This window comes from Oxyura jamaicensis, chromosome 4 (genome assembly GCF_011077185.1).
Source record: "Oxyura jamaicensis isolate SHBP4307 breed ruddy duck chromosome 4, BPBGC_Ojam_1.0, whole genome shotgun sequence".
Lineage (NCBI taxonomy): Eukaryota > Metazoa > Chordata > Aves > Anseriformes > Anatidae > Oxyura > Oxyura jamaicensis.
The window spans coordinates 77,655,993-77,662,416 of NC_048896.1; the positions used below are offsets into that span (position 1 = coordinate 77,655,993).

Genomic DNA, 6,424 nt, shown 5'->3' on the forward strand with positions numbered 1-6,424 from the left:
GCAGGTAGTGCATTTGCTCCTTAGGTCTCAGAGCTAGCACTCAGCATGAAGCCATAATCTACAGCATGAACTAGAGCAGTGATGGCTGAAATTGATCCATCAGCCCATACATAAGCTGTGGCACCTAAGAGCAGACACAAAGTCCATGCTGCCATCCCTGCTAATCCCTAGCAGAGAGGCAGGATGAATGCAGGAAGGTCTTCAGCTGCTGGACCTTGAATTCAGAGACTGTAAACCAAAGCCCTGAATCTGAGGAAAACACTGAGGTTTAATTCACTGTCAGCTGGAATGAAGCCTATAGCAGCCAGCACAGAAAGTCCTGATGTGATGTCCTTGTCATGTCAAAAGATCTTGGAATAACAACAGCAGTCAATCAGCGCAGAAGTTCTCAGGCTCAGCATTGCTTTAACATATGGCAAGATTTTCCCCAGCCCATGTTGTGCAGCTGCACCCATTTAGTGCCTTTGGTTCACTAACACCTGGGGAGAGGACAGAAGCACAACTACTGTGTGCCTCAGAAGAGGACGGCAAGGTAGTCCTTCCACTGCTTCCTCCAGAGCAATGCCACATTCGGGCCTTGGTAATGTTCTTGGGTTTTAGTTGTCTCAGAAACTTGCCTCTGTGCCTCCCTTTTCCTTCTGCAGGACTTCCACCCGCAGGTCAGCCTGGATACTGCAGCCGAGGGGTGTCCTGTGCTGTGTGGCAGAACCAGCTGGAGCAGCAGGTAGGTGCTACGTTTCCAGCAGAAGGTAGGGAGAGCTGTGGCTTTTCTTTGGGAAGGTCCCCCTGAGTCACTGGTAAGGACCACTGGTAAGAGTGTCCATACCTGAGCCACAGCCATTTCAGTTTTGAGAGAAGTGCAGCTCCAGCTGGATTCCCTAAAACAGGATCATTCTCCCATGGGCATGAACATGAAATGAATTTTGAGATAACATTAATGCTACTCATTCAGCCTTCAGAGAGGCTTACCTATTCATTTGATCAGGGTAGCAGTGGCTCTCTTTGCTGACCTACTCTGTATAAAATAAAATATAGGTGCTAAATTGAGATGGCTGACTTTGCTATAAAGGTCCAAGTTTCTCTTCTCCCTTGTCTGATAAATGAGTGTCATCAAAGTTACTGTGCTCTCCCAAAGCAATTAGTCATTATTGGTCGATCAAAAGTATTTATCAAAGCTTCAGGTGCAGTGCAATTGATCTTCATTTGGGTTGGACGGGTTTCCTTGCTGGATTTTGGAGAAGGAATCCGTCAGTGGCACGGCCATCAAACAGAAGGCAGCAGGAATATCCTTGTCAAAGAGATATATGACTTTGCAGACACTCAAAAAGGTGCCAAGAAAAGCAGCTCAGTAGCAGAGGTGGCTACTATCACCTGTCAAAGCTGATGGGGTTTTGAGCAGGAGAGGGAAGGAACAGTTAACCAACCTATCTACATCAAGAACACCATAACCTACCTTAAAATGTGCAGAGAGGAATTTTAATTAAAGGATTTGTGCAGCTGTGGAGTCTTGAAATCCTCTAAGTAATGTGCAGTGGCCTGAGACCTCCCTGGGAATGGCTCTTCAGTATTTGCAACCTTGAAAACCTACCAAGGAGTTATTCCAACATGATGTGTTTGATCCCCAGATACACGACCTGGATCAAAGTATTCTAAAACTTCATTGCAGATGTTAAGGCATTGTGTTCCTGAGCAAGAGATGTGGCTGAGAAGACACCTTGATGCCAGGTCTTGATCTTGTGAAATGCCTTCAGCGCCAGATAAAGGTTATCAGGTTTCAGAATACTTAAACTTACCTTCGAGGTTTTCTTGTGATCTAGATGGTTTGTGTCTGAACGTAGTGCAGAAACTGCCTCCGTGTGTTAATCACTGCTTCCATATGTGAAATAGCTTAGTTTACTCAGGAGAGGCAGCCTTACTCCTTGAGACACCAGTTTCCTCTTGCTACTCAATAAATCAAATACAAATATATTCATAGCTGAACTGGAAATGCAGAAATATCAGTGGGAATTGCATTTCCAGTTGCTGTCCTTCCTGGGGCAAGTATCACAGCAACAAAGCATCACACACCAACTCATTCTGACCATTAAATGAGCAGGCAAGCTTTCCTAATGAGTGTTTCTTTCCTCTCCTTTCCCACCCTTCTCTCCCCCTGCCCCCCCCCCCCGTTGTTTTTTTTTTTGAAAAAGGCTAAGAGGGGCGAATTTTAACTTTTTTTTTTTTTTTTTTAATAGAAACAGATATAACTTCAAACTAATCTACTGAATACAGTTGGGCTACTCTGGATTAACAGTGGTATAAATAACAGCCGAACTTGGCACACTGTCTCCAAATTAATAAGCCTAAATGTTTTTCAACTAATGGAAGAGCTTGAATATGATCAAACAGATTTTGCTTTTAGTCTGTGGAAGAAAAATGTGTTTGCTTGACCTGTAAAGCAAGTTATGCCAAATTTGATCATGAAACAATATTTATGAGTAATTTTTAATGCACTGAAAACAGCTGAAGTGGGAAATGCTGATATGCTAGTGTAACTATGACTGTGGAAATGGAACTAATGTAATAACTAAAACAAATGGGCATAATGAAAGAATAACCCCATGTCAGTTGGTAATTCCTTAAAATTGTGTGATTTTTGAGCCTAACGGGGGTGGGGGGGCTGCCAGAAGCTACAGCATGTGGCAGGACTCTTTGCTGACATTTGCAGAGCATTGTGTTGTGCCAGCACTGTTGCAAGAACAGTCTGAGAGCAAGAACATTGCAAAGTAACGAAGTTTGGAGCACGGTAAAAAAAAAAATTACACGTGTGTGCCCATGTCCAGCACCTTTCTATTGAACTTGGCGTAACAGCTGACTTAAGAAATAGGCTCAGAACACTTTCCTAGTGACATACGTCCCATTCATTCTACATGAAAAAGGAAAAAAAGCATCAGCTAAGGGCATACGTTCTTCACAGACAGCATATATGATGGAGTGCTGACTCTGTATCTCTTAAAATGGTAACAATTGTACAGCAAAGTAAAAATTGATAAATGCAGAGAGAAATGACTTCCACTGAGAGTGGTGTTTTGTTCTGTTTTTTAAGTATCCTTTTAATGTTGTTAATAGATCTTCTTAAAAATAAATTATTTAAGGAGGCTTATCTTGAAAACACTACCAGAATTATGACTAGAAAACATATGAATCATTGCCGTTCTATAGCACGATTAATTTCCATTGCTATGTTTGTGACCTACTTACATAGACCACAAACACTAATCTCAATGGGTAATTAAAAGAGTGTAAATATCATTTGTCCAGTCCCCAATGATTTGTTTTAGAAATCCAATGAGCTCTCTACAGTAAACTTACAGATAAGAAATCCTCAGTTATGTATAGACTTTAATTATCATACACCACTAATGATTCTTAATACTCGGTTTCATATTTTTCAGTTAGAATAGTACAAACTGTATTTAACATGCAATTAAATATTTTCACCTACAAATTTATTTCCCTGACTGTAGCATTCTGATGCAACAAAATGTGGATATATTGTACAAAACAGGCAGCTATATTTGTCTGTTACTTAGTCTTGGATAAAATATGGGTATTTTTTTTTGTTGATGTGAGTGAGGTTTTCTTTAAAATTTACTCCTGGCCTTCTAAATACAGACATTTATTTCAGTCATGGACCAAAGAAACAAGTTTCACAATCAAGAAAATATTTGGCTAAATGTCATCCCATTTCAGTGGTAAAATAAAATTGGCAATTAGAAATAATTTATATTAGTCATATGAATAATGAATTGTATTTGGAGTCATAAAAAATGGGAAGTGGCAAAATAGTAATACAAATAGAATGAATGTGACAAGCACAGAAAAAAATGATAATAGAAACAAAAGACAAGGAAAAAATCCATGACAGTAGACAATAATTTTATAAGGTATAGTGAGAATGACAGAAATCCCAGCAATGCTCTAAGTTTGTAAGTAGACAAAATTTTGAATAATGATGAGGAACAAGAAGACATTATTTATTTTTTTGGGGGGAGGGAGTTATATTAGAAAGAAACTAGATGCCATACTTGTATAGCATGAAACACTTTCAAATCTACTAGTAAACTATGAATAAGTGTAACTATGCTTACTTTTGTCCTTAGAAGTATCTTTGAGGTATTCCAAAGATAGACTTTGAGTTCTGCTGCTTTGTTTTTTAAATTATTTAGATACAAAATTATTCGATATTCATTACCTATGTTATAAATAGTTCCATGCATTAAATCTCCATGGTAATAATGCTAAAATTCTGGGGAAAACAGTATGTTTCAAGAAATATAAAGTTAGCAGTGAAACATGCAAAGGCCTTCAATGTGTGAACTCACAGGCGGTATTAGGAAAGTTGTAACTTACTGTGCCATGATACCAAAAGGACATGCGGTGTGTTTCATTTTTAACTGTTCATTTTCTTCTTCTCCTTGTGATTAGAGTCTAGGTAATAAGCAGTCACAATGTGAGTGCCACCTATTTTACCACACATGTTCTTTTTCTTTGACTAGCTGGAATCCAGATGTGCTTTCAGTGTGAAGTAAGATGGTATTTAACTCCATCTATTTAACACATTGATTTCAAGAACTACCTTGTTGTTCAGTACATTGAAAAATGTGCAAGCCTTCAGTAGAGAAACTGCTGACAGCTGCTACTTTCACCTCCATGTCTATCATGTATCATTTGCTCCCAGAAATCATATCAGTTTTCTGGTCTTCTCTACTTTATTTACTCATAGATTAACTATGAGTGTTTGGAAACAAATCTAGACAGTGAGGTCAAGGGCTTGCATGTGAGGTAGGTGGGACATATTGGACACCGAACACTCTGCAGTTGCATCTGTAACATACCTGTATCCATCCTGCTCAGAAACACTATGAAAGACATCCAGCCATGCATGATAGTTGGGAGTCAAATAAGTGTTCCCCTATTCTGAGAACTTATTACACAGCTGCTCAAGCTAAGAAACTTTGTCAGTTGCAAGACTGCTATCCTTATGAAGGTAAAAATCAAAAAGTGTTTCTTTTTCATCCTTCTTTATTTTTCTTGGAACACAGAAAGCCCATCTCTATATTATTTAATTCCCAGAACGAGCATCTCGCTCCTAAAAGCAAGGCAGTACTTTTTACCTGTCTAGCCAGAAAGGAGTGGTGAGAGATGGCAGTGATCTTGGGGAGTGAAACAGGAGAAAAAGGAGCCAATGTCACTGTGGTTGAACAGCATCATTTTACATGAGCCTTCAGGTGAGTGCTAAGTATCAGCTCTCACATTGGGTTCTAGATCTTGAAATGGATTTAAGCTCTTCTCATACAGATGGTGCATGCTTACCATGCCTGTTTCCTCTAGTGATGCCTGGGACCTAGTTCACGTCATTGGTAGTTGCCATCTGGGCCTTTCCACCTGTAGGTGGGCTGAAACCATCCCAACAGAGTGATTAACATTCCAGCTGTAAATGTTCCTGTGTGAAGGGACTGATGTTGGAAACATTACACTGAACGCGGTGCAAGTGGATTAAACTAAGAATGAGAGAAGGGCTTCCTTCAGCTACAGACCGTGCTTTTACACTTGGAGTTACTGTGGAAGAGCTAGCTGTTCCTTCTTTAAGCTTACATCTTATAAATGTTGTTCCAGAACATGGTGTGTACACAAACCATCAGGCCCATTCATGGAATCCTGTATTTGAAAACCTTCTGCTCCTAACTCATGTAATTATTATAATATGAACTAATTTTCAGACTCATCAAGGGGGCTGAAGATTACATGAGCACTGGAGGCTGTACCAGCTATCCCCAGGAGACACATCCTTCTCAGACTCAGGTGAGGTCATACAGTCATAGCTATATCTACAGGAAGCTTTTATTGTAAATAAAAACAAGATTTCATTCAAAAATTGTATTAATCTAATACTTCTAATTGATACTAATTTGTTTTTTAATCTTATGTTTGTATTCTTATACATGCAAAACTGTTTATTTGCATAACATGCCACACGTGGAGCTACACAAAACCCAGTGGCCTGACATTCGTCTTTCCCTGACCCACTTTGTCTTCTTTAATATTTCTTTTGTCTCTTTTTTCCCTTTTCCTTTTTCTTTTCCTCTTTGATAGAAAAATCATTCTCCCTTATAATTCTTTCATGATGCTTTCTTTTCTGTTTTCCCTTTTTTCACTCCCTGGTTTTCTTATTAATTTTTCTGATTTACTCCTACTTGTTTCTTCATTTTTCCAAACTCCATCCTCTTCCGTGAGGTAAAGATGGAAGCAGCAGTCAACCTAGGTTTGTGAATGGCCTACCTACTGGTTGACATTTGCATTGATAGCAGTGGGTGAAATTCCTACTCTGTGATCCCACAGAGAGTGTTTCTGCTGCAGTGGCTGTACACCAGTCCCCAGATGTTCA

The 6,424-nt window shown here is 39.4% G+C and overlaps 1 long non-coding RNA gene across 1 annotated transcript; it reads left to right on the top strand.

Annotated features, from left to right (window-relative positions):
- The first annotated feature begins 413 nt into the window (after nucleotides 1–413).
- Nucleotides 414–2,148, top strand: LOC118166129. The gene is made up of 3 exons (XR_004750359.1): nucleotides 414–532; nucleotides 645–724; nucleotides 1,182–2,148. It is a non-coding gene; the product is annotated as an uncharacterized LOC118166129 (long non-coding RNA).
- The last annotated feature ends 4,276 nt before the right edge of the window (nucleotides 2,149–6,424 follow it).